The 15,008-nt window shown below is 44.8% G+C and overlaps 1 long non-coding RNA gene across 1 annotated transcript in view; it reads right to left on the bottom strand.

The window, feature by feature from the left end:
• LOC145352980 (uncharacterized) overlaps positions 1 to 15,008 on the bottom strand; it is a 44,411-nt gene that overhangs the window by 2,103 nt on the left and 27,300 nt on the right. The gene's annotated exons all lie outside the window — the stretch shown is intronic.

A 15,008-nucleotide genomic window follows, 5' to 3' on the forward strand; every position in this document is an offset into this window, starting at 1 on the left:
CACAGTATTCCCCTTCCCCCATCACAGAATCTCTTCCCCATCATGGAACCTCCTGCCACTACTGAATACCACGCCCCCCATACCATAGACATGGACTCTGACCCACAATAGACATGAAAACCTGGTACCTCCCCCATGGAACTCCCCTGGCACTGCCACTGCCCCAACAGTGCAGTGCTAGGGAAACTGCTGGGATAACCCAGGCATGTCCCTCTCCCCCTGGGGGCTGTACTCAATTGTGCACCTCCAGCACGTTCTGTTCACCAGTCACACATTGTGGAGGACCTATTATGATTCACATCAGCGTGTCCTTACACCAATATGAATGGAGAGTCCAATGTTGGGGAAACTGCCAGATCTACATTGGTAATCAGATGTAAATTTAGGAGTCTCTGTTTTGTCATTGGCAGACAAGGACAATTGAGTGGGGAAATCCCATCAGCATAGAAGCTGCTTGGGACTCCCACTAAATTCTCTGCACACCCTCCCCACCATTCCCATCCACTGGAAATGGGATGGGAAATCCACCCCACTAATTCCGATTTTCTCTCATCACAGATGCTGCCAGACGTCGTGGGTTTTTCCAGCACTTTCTGTTTGTTTATGTGATATTGGTTATGGCATAAATGTAGAACATCCTTGCTCTTAAGTAAAAATTGTGCCATGGTTCCTTCTATTTCCATCTGAAAGGGCAGACATTACCTTGGTTTAATATCTCATCCTGAAAGATGGCACCTCCAACAATGCAGCACTCCCTCAGTACTGTGCTGGTGTCAGGCTCGATTTAATACTCAAGCATGGCTTGCCTCTGAGTAAGAAATTTGTAAATTTGGGAGTGGTACCACAGAGCTATGGCTGATACCTCCCATGCTGTAATCAGGTACAAGATGTGTAGTCTTACCATTCTCCGCACATTAAATTCTGTAATATACCTGATTATAGGTTTAATTTTCTTGCAGGATTTTTAGCACCTAAATGCAGAGAGGAAACACTGCTCAAAGATATGGGAGGTACAAATCAGACTAAACAAGTTATTCCCTCAGAGGCTAACAACATTGAAACTTGAATAATACTAATATTACATAGAAATTAGATTACAAAAACAGTTCACCTTATTGTGTTCATCTTGCACACAAATAGTCCTAATCCGACAGGATCACTCTCATGTCCTTCATCTGTACTTTAATGGCCTCACTAACCTATTCTTAAATATTGATATGGTCTCTGGTTCAATCACAAGCTCAAAGTGCATTGAAAGCCTCATAATGCACAAAAAATGTCCTTCTGCTTTCCACACTAAACCATTCATGTTAAATTCTGCACTATATAAAATTGTTCTTCATTCTCAACCACTGGAACTAATCTGTTCCTTTCTACTCTGCCACATTCCTTTGTATTCCCATCTGCTGCATTTTTCTCATTCCACCATTTTATGAACATTCCCTTGCTGTTTCCTTTGGTCCTGATAATTATTAATTGTGCCCCCTATTTCAGTAGCATCTGCACATTTGGACAGCACTCCTTCAACTTAAAAGCAATTCATCCATGTACATAGTGACCAGTAGTGGTCCCAAAATGGAACTCTGACATGCCTACCCATTTCCATTCACACTCGCATTTGTCTAAATTAAACTCCATCTGCCATTTGTCAGCCCACTGGCCCAATTGATCAAGATCCCATTGCAATTGGAGATAACTTTCTTCACTGTCCACTATACCACCAATCTTATTCTCATCTGCAAACTTACTAACCGTGCCTCCTATATTCTCATCCAAATCATTAATTTAAGTAACAAATAACTGTGGACCCAGCACTGATCCCTGAGGCACAGCACTGGTCATAGGTCTCCAGCTTGAAAAAAACTCTCTACAACCACCTCTGACTTCTATCAAGAAGCCAATTTAGATACCTCACCATGGATCCCGTGCAATTTAACTTCATGCAACAACCTACCATGCAGTACTTTGTCAAAGGCCTTGCTAAAGTCCATGTGGACAAAGTCAACTGCACTGCCTCATCTACCTTCTTGGTTACACCTTCAAAAAACTCAATCAAATTTGTGAGACATGATTTTCCACTCACAAAGCCATGCTGACTGTCTCTAAACGCCTGTAGATCCTGTCTCTCAAAATACCTTCCAACAATTTACCCACCACAGATGTGAGGTTCACAGGTCTGTAGTTCCCAGGCTTTTCCCTGCAGACCTTTTTAAACAAAGGCACAACATTTGCCACTCTCCAATCTTCAGGCACCTCACCCGTGACTACTGATGATTCAAGTATCTCTGCTAAGGGACCCACAATTTCCTCCCTGGCCTCCCACAATGTCCTGGGATAAAGTTCATCAGGTCCCAGGGATTTATCTAACTAAATGCACTTTAAGACTTCCAGCACCACCTTCTCTGTAACATGTATACTCAAGACATCACTATTTATTTCCCCAAGTTCCCGAACATCCATGCAGTGGGCTGACAAATGGCAGATGGAGTTTAATTTAGACAAATGCGAGGTGATGCATTTTGGTAGATTGAACCAGGGCAGGACTTACTCAGTTCATGGTAAGGTGTTGAGGAGAGTTACAGAACAAAGAGATCGAGGGGTACAGGTTCATAACTCCTTGAAAGTGGAGTCACAGGTGGACAGAGTGGTGAAGAACGCATTCGACATGCTTGGTTTCATCGGTCAGAACATTGAATACAGGAGTTGGGACGTCTTGTTGAAGTTGTACAAGACATTGGTAAGGCCACACTTAGAATACTGTGTGCAGTTCTGGTCACCCTATTATAGAAAGGATATTATTAAACTAGAAAGAGTGCAGAAAAGATTTATTAGGATGCTACCGGGACTTGATGGATTGAGTTATAAGGAGAGGCTGGATAGACTGGGACATTTTTCACTGGAGTGTAGGAGGCTGAGGGGTGATCTTATAGAGGTCTATAAAATAATGAGAGGCATAGACAAGGTAAAAACTCAATATCTTTTCCCAAAGGTAGGGGAGTCTAAAACTAAAGGGCATAGGTTTAAGGTGAGAGGGGAGAGATAGAAAAGTGTCGAGAGGGGCAATTTTTTCACACAGAGGGTGGTGAGTGTCTGGAACAAGCTGCCAGAGGTAGTAGAGGCGGGTACAATTTTGTCTTTTAAAAAGCATCTAGATAGTTCCATGGGTGCGATGGAAATGGTTAAATGTGTTAATCTGAGGATATGATGTTCACGCAGGGGGACATAAATGTAGCTGAGGAGAACACTGGGTTACAGGGGTGTAAACTAGACAGTATTGCAGTTGATAAGGGGGATGTGCTGGATATTCTTGAGGGTTTGAAAATAGATAAGTCCCCTGGGCCGGACGGGATTTACCCTAGGATTCTCTGGGAGGCAAGAGAGGCGATTGCAGAGCCTCTGGCACTGATCTTCAGGTCGTCGTTGGTCTCAGGTATAGTGCCAGAAGATTGGAGGATAGTGAATGTTGTCCCATTGTTTAAGAAGGGGAACAGAGACTTCCCCGGGAATTATAGACCAGTGAGTCTTACTTCTGTTTTGGGCAAGGTTTTAGAAAAAATTATTAGGGATAGGATTTATAGTTATTTGGAGAGTAATGAATTGATTGGAGATAGTCAGCATGGTTTTGTAGCGGGTAGGTTGTGCCTTACTAACCTTATTGAGTTTTTTGAGAAAGTGACCAAAGAGGTGGATGGGGGTAAGGCAGTTGACGTATATATGGATTTTAGTAAGGCGTTTGATAAGGTTCACCATGGAAGGCTTCTGCAGAAAATGCAGATGTATGGGATTGGGGGTAATCTAGGTAATTGGATCAGGAATTGGCTAGCAGATAGGAGACAGAGGGTGGTGGTTGATGGTAAGTATTCGTCATGGAGTTCAGTTACGAGTGGTGTGCCTCAGGGATCTGTTTTGGGGCCACTGCTGTTTGTAATTTTTATTAATGATCTGGATGAGGGTATAGTTGGGTGGATTAGTAAATTTGCTGATGGCACCAAAGTCGGAGGTGTGGTAGATAGTGAGGAAGGGTGTCATAGTTTGCAGGGAGACTTGGACAGGTTGCAGAGCTGGGCCGAGAGGTGGCGGATGGAGTTTAATGCGGAGAAGTGTGAGGTAATTCACTTTGGCAGGAATAACAGATGTGTCGAGTATAGGGCTAACGGGAGGATTCTGAATAGTGTGGATGAACAGAGGGATCTAGGTGTATGTGTACATAGATCCCTGAAAGTTGGGAATCAAGTCGATAAGGTTGTTAAGAAGGCATACGGTGTCTTGGCGTTTATTGGTAGGGGGATTGAATTTAGGAGTCGCAGCGTCATGTTGCAACTGTACACAACTCTGGTGCGGCCGCACTTGGAGTATTGTGTGCAGTTCTGGTCCCCACATTATAGGAAGGATGTGGAGGCTTTGGAGAGGGTGCAGAGGAGGTTTACCAGGATGTTGCCTGGTATGGAGGGGAGGTCCTATGAGGAGAGACTGAGGGATTTGGGGTTGTTTTCGTTAGAAAGAAGGTGGCTAAGAGGGGATCTTATTGAAGCATATAAGATGATTAGAGGTTTAGATAGGGTGGACAGTGATAGCCTTTTTCCTCGGATGGAGAAAGCTAGCACGAGGGGGCATGGCTTTAAATTAAGGGGGGGTTGTTATATGACGGATGTCAGGGGTAGGTTCTTTACCCAGAGGGTGGTGAGCGATTGGAATGCCCTGCCTGCTGCAGTTGTAAATGCGCCTAGTTTGGAGGCGTTTAAGAGATCTGTGGATAGGTTTATGGATGGAAAGGGATTGGCTTAGGTTAGAGGGTCATTGTTTTTTAACTGGTCGGCGCAACATCGTGGGCCGAAGGGCCTGTTCTGCGCTGTAATGTTCTATGTTCTATGTTCTATGTACTCTCCGTTTCCTGTCTTTTAACCACTTTTCAATCCAATTTGTTACCATTTTTAAAATTCCAATGTGGTGCTGTATAGTACCTGTCAAAGTCTTCCTGGAAGCCTTGGGGCAATGGTGGACTGCAGTGTTTTTGTAGAGTAAGATGAGCAGTCCTCTTCCCCATGGCTACACAGAAACAAAAGTGTTTCAATATTCACTTAGTTCTTGATGGTGGCCTCTAACCTGTTGATTAGGCAGTTGAGGACCTGGATCAACTGGATATAGGATGTGGGGTGCAAGCTCTGACCTATTCATAAATTTTGCTCAGAATCCTGAAGCCATTGTCTCTCAAGTAGAGCTAAAAAGGTTCAACATTAGGAGCATCAAATAGTTACGGCACCACCTTTGGAACAAACAAGAATAACAGGAGTTCATGTGTCACAATGGTGCTTGCTTCAAAGAAAGAACTTTTCTGGCACTGGAGATGAATGATGCATTGTTCTTCAGAGACAGCTCATTTCAGTGCTTTATTGTTTCCCCCAAGTTCAGAAAGGTCACTAATGGCACTCTGGTTCACTTGGACTCAGTATTGTAGTATGCTTGGCACTCTATCCCTGAGCAGCTAGCCAGCAAAGGGGATCACTGTATCATGACATAAAAGGTACATCCCATACAGCAGTCACAAAGCTTTAATCTTAAAGCAATCCTCTATGCCAAGCTCATTTGAAGACTGGAAGAATGGCAACTCAGCAATGAATGATAGCACAATTTTATGATGACCTTTAGTGATCACAGGCAGATGCAGAATGCAGATGGAATGAAGCTCATTCAATACCCAGGATTCATTAAGCATGCACCATTGGTTTTCGAAGCTACGTATCAGTGCTTGGATGTAACAGGAAACACCTTGCAGTGGACTTATTTTTATTTACTAATCAAAGATGAATTTAGCCAAATCTGGATTCCCAGTTAGCCATATGTGACAAGTGGCTAATATAAAGGACAACAATGATATGGATATATGTATCAATTAATTAAATTCTATGTGAGGTTTTTAGTATTGTAGATAACACGAAAGGCTGTGAGTTAAGAAACTCTTCAGGTGGATTGCAGGATTAACCTGTGGTGTTACAACTCAATCTCCTATCTGCTGGTCTCTTGCTGTGAGTTTCACTTTGCAAGACTATTTCAAACATATATATTGTATATTTTCCTAGATCATTGTTGGTATGTAGTAACTGTCATGTAGGTCAGAATCTTAATGAGGTAGTGAGGGTCTCACCTGTCGACTGGAGAGGCATGTGCCATCTCTTTTCAGAAAGGCTGCTGAACCACAAGTCACCAGCGGGCCTCCCTCTGGAATCAACACCACATGGATGGCGGTTTTGCTGTTGAGCTCAGGAGCATCACTGGGGAGGCTGTTGTTGTAGCCAGAAGGCAGGTTCGAGGTGTGGGAGTCTTGGGGAGTTGGGTACAAGGAGGTTGGAAGCAAGAGCAGAGTCTTGATCAGGCATTTTAATTGAGGGACTGTCCCCACAACAGAGGAAGTGACAAACAGGCTGCACAGTTTTGCCTGTCATGTCATACTGTCAGACCCGCCCACCATTGGGTTAATACTAGTGTCGGTGAAATGAGGCCCTTAAGTGGACATTAATTGGCCACTTAAGGGCCTCAGTAGGCTATGGATGGGATCAACCATGGGCCTTCCTGCCCATTACTTAATTCTGGCGGAGGTGGAAAAGCTGCAGGGCTCCAGTACACTACCTCCCATCTAATTACATAGCCTTACTGCCTCCAAACTTGTGAGTATAAAAATCTGCCCACAGTGACACATTCCTATAACTTCTGCATCAGTTAATTTTTATTATTTTTGAGATGCATCACAGCGTTTTTCCATGCTCAGTAATGACAAAGTATAACAGCAAAGAAGAATTTTGAAAAAAAATGAATAATGGATACTATATTATGTACAATAGCAAGCCTGACAGATTAAGGCAGTAATTTCAGGAGCTAATGACGTTAATAAAATGTTCACCCTTCACAATTGTGATCTATGACCTCAGCATAACTTCTCTGATGGAATTACTGCCAGATATTTATTTTGTATAAAAACAAATTGTCCCCTTTTGTTTATGTCAGCCATTTACTCAGTAGGCCTGGCACTTCTGAAAAGCATGCAGTTGTATGAATCCATGACCAATCCTATGTAATTACTGTGTCACACTCTAATTATATTTGTAAGAAATTGAACTAAATGTGTTAAATGCATAATGGATTACTTTTTCCCCTCATTGCTTCAAATTGCAGGTTGTTTTATTTAACACAAAAGGATACTGTCTTATTAAATTTAAGATTTTCATTAATAAAGTACACATTTGCTTGACATCTAAAAGACAATTGCACAATCCATCTAAAAATTAAATCACAGGAGATAAATATAGATAGCGTTACACCCATGAACTGCCTTTGTAAGATCTTCAGTCTAAAGTGCAATTAACTGTGCTATATCATGGTTTAACTTGTCTGGTGATTTGATTAATGTTTAAAAGCTAAATTATATCAGACTCCTGAGTATGTCAGGGTTAACATTATTAAACTTTAACATAAAGTACCACCATCAACATGATGTCATTATCTCAAAGACAAGGATAGTATGCTGGTAATGAATTTGTAAGAGTCATAAATAGTGGATTAGTAACCGTGACAAACTTTACTATCATTTATTGTCTGATAAGTATTTTTACTACTTACAGTCCTTAACACTAGAAATGCATTTTAAATGACCTTTAGTCTGACAAGCTTTGGGCGGGATTTTCCAGTGGCAGAGGTGGCTCACTGTTGAGCTGTGGAGCTATCTGTGTGAATTTTGCACATTCTCCCTGTGTCTGTGGGGGTTTCCTCTTGGAGCTCCTCTTTTTTCCCACACTCAAAAAATAAGCAGATTAGGTGGATTGGTCATGCTAAATTGCCTCTTTATATCCCAAAGTGTGTGGATTAGAGGGATTAGCAGGGCAAATATGTAGTATTTCAGGGCTAGGGCCTGGGTAAAACACTCCATCAGAGAGTTAGTGTAGATCCCGACTCCTTTTGAGGAGACAGCTCACAGAGGAGGAGCAGCAACGGTTCTGTGCTAAAAGCATGATGGACCTGTGAGAAAAAAGTGAGGAGCAACTGCACATTTGTCCAAATGACCAAACTCAAGTGAGTTCTGTGTATCCCAAACCATTGCCTGGTGATGTACTCATACTATGTTCGGAAATCACCCGATCAGCATGGTCTGTCCACCAGTAGGGTCCCATCACCCACCTTTGATATGACGTCAGATGAGCAGATGAGATTTCAGAGATGAGTCACAGCTATCAACTGCACCACCCTCCAAAGTGGACACACACACCTCGATGGGCGATCTTAGCAGGTAGGCTTCTGGGTTATTATTTGGTGAGCCCTCACTGTTTCAGATGTACATCAGGTGGAGGCAGGAATGTCCTAGAGATCATAGTCAGAGGTCTGCTGGATCCCAGGGCTCAGCTGTGCCCCTGCCAGGTGCTGTGTCTCTGGACAAGTTCATCCCTCAGCTGCTTGAGATGCAAAGACAGAGACAGGAATACCAGGAGGGGTTGTTAGCAAACGCCTGCAGCTACAAGGCTGAATGGAGAAGTCCCAGAGCCTTCTGTCACAGAAGTGCTGGCAATGCGTGGCACCTAGGCCAATACTGCAAGGGTGGTGTCCGCAGTGGAAAGCCTGTGGCAAGAGGTCAGATCCATGGCAGATCTCAAAAGTCCTTGAGGACCAGAACTGATGGCTTCAAAAATATGGTTCAAACAATGGTGGATCTTCAGGACTTGCAATGTCAAATGATATTGAGGCATCTGGAACTCACACTAGCTCAGCTGCTCCTCTGTCCATGGAGTAACCCAGGGGCCCATGAGAACCCATAGGGAGGACAATCTGCTGGATCCAGACCTGGGCCTTTCCCACAGGAGACCCTGGGAGCCAATCTGAGTCCTCCCTTCTAAGACCGGTGCAACTCAGGCACAGAAGGCAGAATAGGGTGGTGCTACATTACCAAAGCCACCCGAAAGGAGGCCAGAGCCCTGTAGGACTTGGCCCTCCAGAGTACACCTACCAAGGGCACTGCAGGATACAGGGCATGGAAGGCAGCAGGTCAAGTCCATCTCTGATATGTATCCTAGGAACATACCCAGATGATTGGCAAGGCTACAAATTGTAGGGGCATACTGTGGACATGGGTGGTTAGGAACTCGCAGTTGGAGGACATCGTTACTTTTCAAATTTTAATATGTCACTAAATTAAATATTATTGTTGATCTCCACCTTAACACCTCAGAATCTTTTACCCTTCTCCGTGTGGCACTTCTCCCCATGCCCACCTGATGGTAAGGGCCTCTCAGTGTGAATATTTCATTTGCAGAGATAGGATTCAGGCATGATTTGGTGAACCCTAGATCCTCACCCCTAATCCCCCTCCAGAGCAAAGGGACAAAGGAATGTAGCGTGGAATCTCGTTTAGGCATGAGCCAGGGAATCAGCATGTTGGCAGCCTAGATAGGAGTCAGACATAAGCAGTAGCTGAGAAACCTCACAGACTATTCCTCAGTGTAAGTCATTATCACCCTCCTGCAATGACCGGGCAGCAGGGACTCAAGGACTTCCCAGGCCCAGTACCCTGATGATAGATATCTCAGTCACCTTCATTCCCTGATTGCAGAGGGATCACATCCTTGGGGGGTTACATTGTCAGACAGAGAGCTAGTCCTCCTCCTGAAGTGGGAGGTGATGAGGGCATCTCTATCTCTCCTGCCCATCTGCACTCTAGCTCCCGCCTGGCCTCCATCCTCAGGATCCTCAGTGGGCTCTTCCCTCAGCTGAGGGCACCTGCCACTGTTTAAGATTGCCCTCAGAAAGCACCTCACCCACCAGCAGAGCCAGGTTGCAAAGGGCACAGCAGACTATGGTATTGCGGGAGATCCTCTTGGGGCTGTACTGCAGGACCCCACCATATAGGTCAAAACAGCAGAACTGCATCTGTAACAGGCCAAAGTATCGCTTGATGACAGCTCATGTCACACTGTGCGCCCCATTATATCTGGTCTGTGTAGCGGTTTGTGGCCTCCGCATTGGTGTCATCAACCACAATCTAAGGGGATGTCCTATGTCCCCAAGGAGCATCATTGAGAACTTAGAGTGTTCCTCAAAGAGTTCAGGAACCTGTGACTGGCTAAGGATGCATGCTCCCTGGAAAATGCATGCATGAAGCACGTGAAGCTGGAGGTCATATACCAGCTGGACATTGAGGGAGTGCAACCCCTTCTGGTTGATGAAAGGAACTCTCTGGTGCTACGAGGCACAGAGAGTGACATGAGTGCAGTCTATCATCCCTTGCACCTATGGCAGAGCGTATATGTGCCCAAACTCTGTAGCCCTCATCCTGCCAGGCCTGGTCCTGGTCAAAGTAGATGTAGTCCTGCATCCATGCCTACAATGCATCTGTCATCTCACGGATGCACTTATGGGTGGATGCCTGTGAAATACTCCAGAGGTTCCCCTATGGAGCCCTGGAAGAACCCTGCGACAAAGTAGCTAAGGGCTGCCATGACTTTGATGGCCACAGAGAGCAGGTGTCCTCTGCCACCATGTAAAATATCAGTAATTCTAATTACCGTAAATCCCAGTCTCAGCCAGGTCGTATTTATTTGGAATTTTCCTATTTTTCACTAGTTAGACATTTTAAAGTTTAGTGCATGAATCCAGTGAGGATGTATGGAGAGAATGAATAGACTGGGACTAATTGGAATTTAGAAGAATGAAGGGGGACCTTATAGAAACATAAAATTATGAAGAGAATAGATTCAATAGAAGCAGGGAGTTTGTTATCACTAATGGGTGAAACTAGATTTAGGGGCATAGCCTCAAAATTAGGGGAAATAGGTTTAGGGCTGAATTGAGGAGGAACTTCTTCACCCAGAGGGTTGTGAATCTGTGGAACTCCCTGCCCAGTGAAGCACTTGAGGCTTACCTTGTTGAATATTTTTAAGGCAAAGATCAATAGATTTTTGAACAGTAAAGGATTTAAGGGTTATGATGATTGGGTGGATAAGTGGAGTTGAGTCCACAAAAAGATCAGCCATGATCTTATTGAATGGCGAGCAGGCTTGAGGGGCCAGATGGCTTACTCCTGCTCTTAATTCTTACGTTCTTATGCAATGAGTAGTGTATAGAAGGGAACCAGTAGATGTAGTATGCTTGGATTTCCGAAAGGCATTCCATAAAACTCATAAAGAATAGGAGCTGGAGTAGGCCATTTGGCACCCTGAGCCTATTCAGCCATTCAATAACATCTCGTGGTGGTATTAACTCCACTTTTCTGCCTGACCACCTTCAATTTCTTGTCCATGAACAATTTAACTAAATCAGTCTTGATGATCCCGTCTCCATTGATATTTGGGGAAGAGAATTCCAAAGTCTAATGGCCACCTGAGAGAAAAGAAAACTCTTCCTCATGTCCATTTTTAAAGCAAGACGTCTTAGTTTTAGTTCTAGACTCTGCCACAAGGGAAAACATCCTCCCAGCATGCACCCTATCAAGTCCCCCTCAGAATAATGCATGTTCCAATAAGATCACCTCTCTTTTTAAACTCCAATGAGTGTAGATCTAATCTACTCAACCTTTCATCATAAGACAACTTCATCACAGGAATCAGCTGAGTGAACTTTCTCTGGTCAGCTTCCAATGCAATTATATTTCTTCTTCAATAAGTAGACTAAAACTGTACATGTTACTCAAGAATCACAAAGACGCTGTACAGCTGTAGTAACAGTTCCCTACTTTTATCCTCCATTCCTCTTTTAATAAAAGACAACATTCCCCATTTACCTTGCCTCTTACTTGTTGTACCTATATGCTAACTTCTTGTTATTCATGTATCAGGACACCCAGATCCCTCTGTATCAGACTTCTACAGTCTCTCTCTATTTAACTGTTTTTTTACCCTTCCTGCCAAAGTTGACAAGCTCACGTTTTCCCACACTATATTCCATTTACCCATTTTATGCCCACTCAATTATCTATACATATGCCTTTGGTGACTCATTGGCCAAAATTTTACCATCCTGCCCACCACAGGAGTTGGACCAGACGAGGGGGGCACCATGGAAAGATCCATTGCCCTCAGGCAGGATTTTCTTGTTTTGAGGTAAGTGAGGCCAGAAATTCTTACCCATAGTTGACAGCCTCGTACTGATCTGTGTGATACTCTGATAGGTAGAGTTTGCTAACCTGAAAATGATGTTTGTCCCAACTCCCTGCTTTCTGTTAGCTAACCAATCCTATTCTAATATTTCATTCTAATATGTTACCCTAACTCCTTGAACTCTTATCTATGAAGTGACGATTATGTGGCACCATATCAAATGTCTTCTGGAAATCCAAATGGACCACATCAACTTCTTCTCTATTATCCACCCTGTTTGTTGCTTTCTCAAAGAGCTCTAATAAACACAATTTCCCTCTCCGAAACCATATTGAATCTGTCTGGTTGTATTATGATTTTCTGTATGTCTGCTTTTACCTTCTTGATGGATTCCAGCATTATACTGAAGGCAAATGTTTGGCTAATTGGCCTATAGTTTCCTGCGTCTATCTAACTCTTTTCTTGATTAGTGGTGTCACATTGCAGTTTCCCAATCCACTGGAACCTCTCCAGAATCCAGGGGATTTTTGAATGATCAAAACCAGTACAAGTACTGTGAATAAAATCAGACAAGAAAACTACTGTGAGGTTTCAGTGCTTACTGGTACATTTCTCTTGCATGTCTTCAGCCCCTCAAACTGTCACTGTGTTCTTGTTTTGCTTTTCCTGGTGAGTTCCAGGAATCCCTGGAAACACATACATTCAGTTAAATTCCAAAAGCCATTAACATCCTTGCAATTGAGTAATTAAAATATTGTGCTGCAAGTCCATGTATTGCAAAATTATGTAGTCAATTTGTATCTACCGCTTTAAGAATTCTAAGGAAGTGGATAGCAGGGAGTTGTGGGGGAGCAGGCTTTAAAACAGCGCCAGGTTTAAAAGGAGGCCTGGTGTAGACAGTGGGCAGTGTCGGAGCAGGCAGCGGAGTGAGAGGGAAGCAGAGTGAGCTACTAGGGCTTAGGAGCAAAAGGGCTTGGGAGAAAAAGGGCCAGGTAAGTTTGTGTTGAAATTTTCAATGTTACTACAGTGAATAATGGAGGGGCATGTGATGTGTTGTTTCTGTATGATGTGGGAGCTGGTGGACCCCAGGGTCCTTCCCAGTGACCATGTCTGCAGTAAGTGCAGGTTGCTGGAGGAGCTCCAGCTCAAGGTAGATGAGCTGGCCTCTGAGCTACAGACACTGAGGCTCACCAGGGGGAGAGAGGGTGCCATTGTCAATGGGGTGCAAGTGACATCCACCCCCCCTAGACTGGCTAACTCTAAGGGTCAGGAACAAGAGGGGGCTGCTGAGAGGAGGAAGGAGGGTGGGGAGCGGAGGAAGGAGGGTGGGGAGCGGAGGAAGGAGAGTGGGGAGCGGAGGAAGGAGGGTGGGGAGCGGAGGAAGGAGGGTGGGGAGCAGATGTCTCAGCCTCTCGATCTGCATAACAGGTTTGAGGTTCTTGCTTTCAGTCTGGACGTGAACGAGGGAGGTGAGGCTGGTGAGCAAACTGCACACAGTACAGTGATGCAGACGCAGGACATAGGCAAAGAGAAGGTGAAAAGGAACGTAGTAGTAATTGGGGATAGTGGGGTTAAGGGTATTGACACTGTCCTTTGTCACAATGACAAAGTGCACAGAAGGGTGTGTTGTCTGCCTGGTGCTCGGGTCCGGGATGTCACATCTGGGCTGCAGAGGAACCTGGAGTGGGAGGGTGAGAATCCGGTCGTTGTGGTACATGTGGGTGCCAACGACGTAGGCAAAATGCGAACTGAGGATGTGGGGAGGGAGTATGAAAAGCTGGGAATGGAATTAAAAAGTAGAACCGACAAGGTGGTTATCTCTGGACTACTGCCTGAACCGAGTGCAGACAGGCGTAAGGTTGATAAGATTAAGGAAGTGAATGGGTGGCTCAGGGATTGGTGTGGGAGGAATGGGTTTGAATTTATGGGGCACTGGCATCAGTATTGGGGTAGGTGGGACCTGTTCAGGTGGGATGGGGTTGGTTTGAACCGTGCTGGGACCAGAGTCCTGGTGAATCGTGTAAACAGGGCTGTAGACAGGGCTTTAAACTAATTAGGGGGGGGAGGGTGCGAGGGTAGGTGACATTACGGGGGCTAAAGTTAAGGAGAGGGTATAGGTAAGGGAAGAGGCCGAGGATGTCCCAATAATAAAGGGAGTAGGGGGCATGAGTATGGTTGGTGGCGTTCTGGCAAATAGGGTCCAGGTGAAGGCTGGGATGAAGGCACTTTATCTAAATGCACAAAGTATTTGGAATAAAGTGGATGAGCTGGTGGCGCAGATCAGCACAAATGGATATGATCTGGTGGCCATTACAGAGACGTGGCTGCAAGGTGACAGGGACTGGGAGCTGAATGTCCAGGGGTATCAAGTGTTTAGGAAGGATAGGTGGGAGGAAAAAGTGGGGGGGGGGGGCGTAGCTCTGCTGATTAAGGATAGCATCAGGGTGGTAGCAAGGGATGATATAGGAACCAAAGAGCAGAAAGTGGAATCGTTGTGGGTGGAGATTAGGAACAGCAAAGGGAGGAAGACGCTGGTGGGTGTCGTCTATAGGCCCCCAAATAATGATCTGGAGGTGGGGCGGGCTGTTAACGCGCAAATAAGTGCGGCGTGCAGGAATGGAACGGCCATAATTATGGGGGATTTCAATCTACATATTGATTGGTCGACCCATGTTGGACGCGGTGGGCTCGAGGAAGAGTTATTGGAATGCTGCCAGGATAGTTTCCTTGAACAGTGTGTGTTGGAGCCGACGAGGGAGCGAGCTATCTTGGATCTGGTGTTATGTAATGAGGTGGGTAGAATTAGGGACCTTGTGGTGAAGGATCCTCTTGGGGAGAGTGATCATTGTATGGTGGAGTTTCTGGTGCAGATGGAGGAGGAGAAAGTGGGTTCCTGGACACGCGTCCTTTGTTTGAACAGAGGGGAGTACGGTAGGA

This window comes from Carcharhinus amblyrhynchos, chromosome 15 (assembly GCF_965287045.1).
Source record: "Carcharhinus amblyrhynchos chromosome 15, sCarAmb.v2.hapA, whole genome shotgun sequence".
Taxonomy (NCBI): domain Eukaryota; kingdom Metazoa; phylum Chordata; class Chondrichthyes; order Carcharhiniformes; family Carcharhinidae; genus Carcharhinus; species Carcharhinus amblyrhynchos.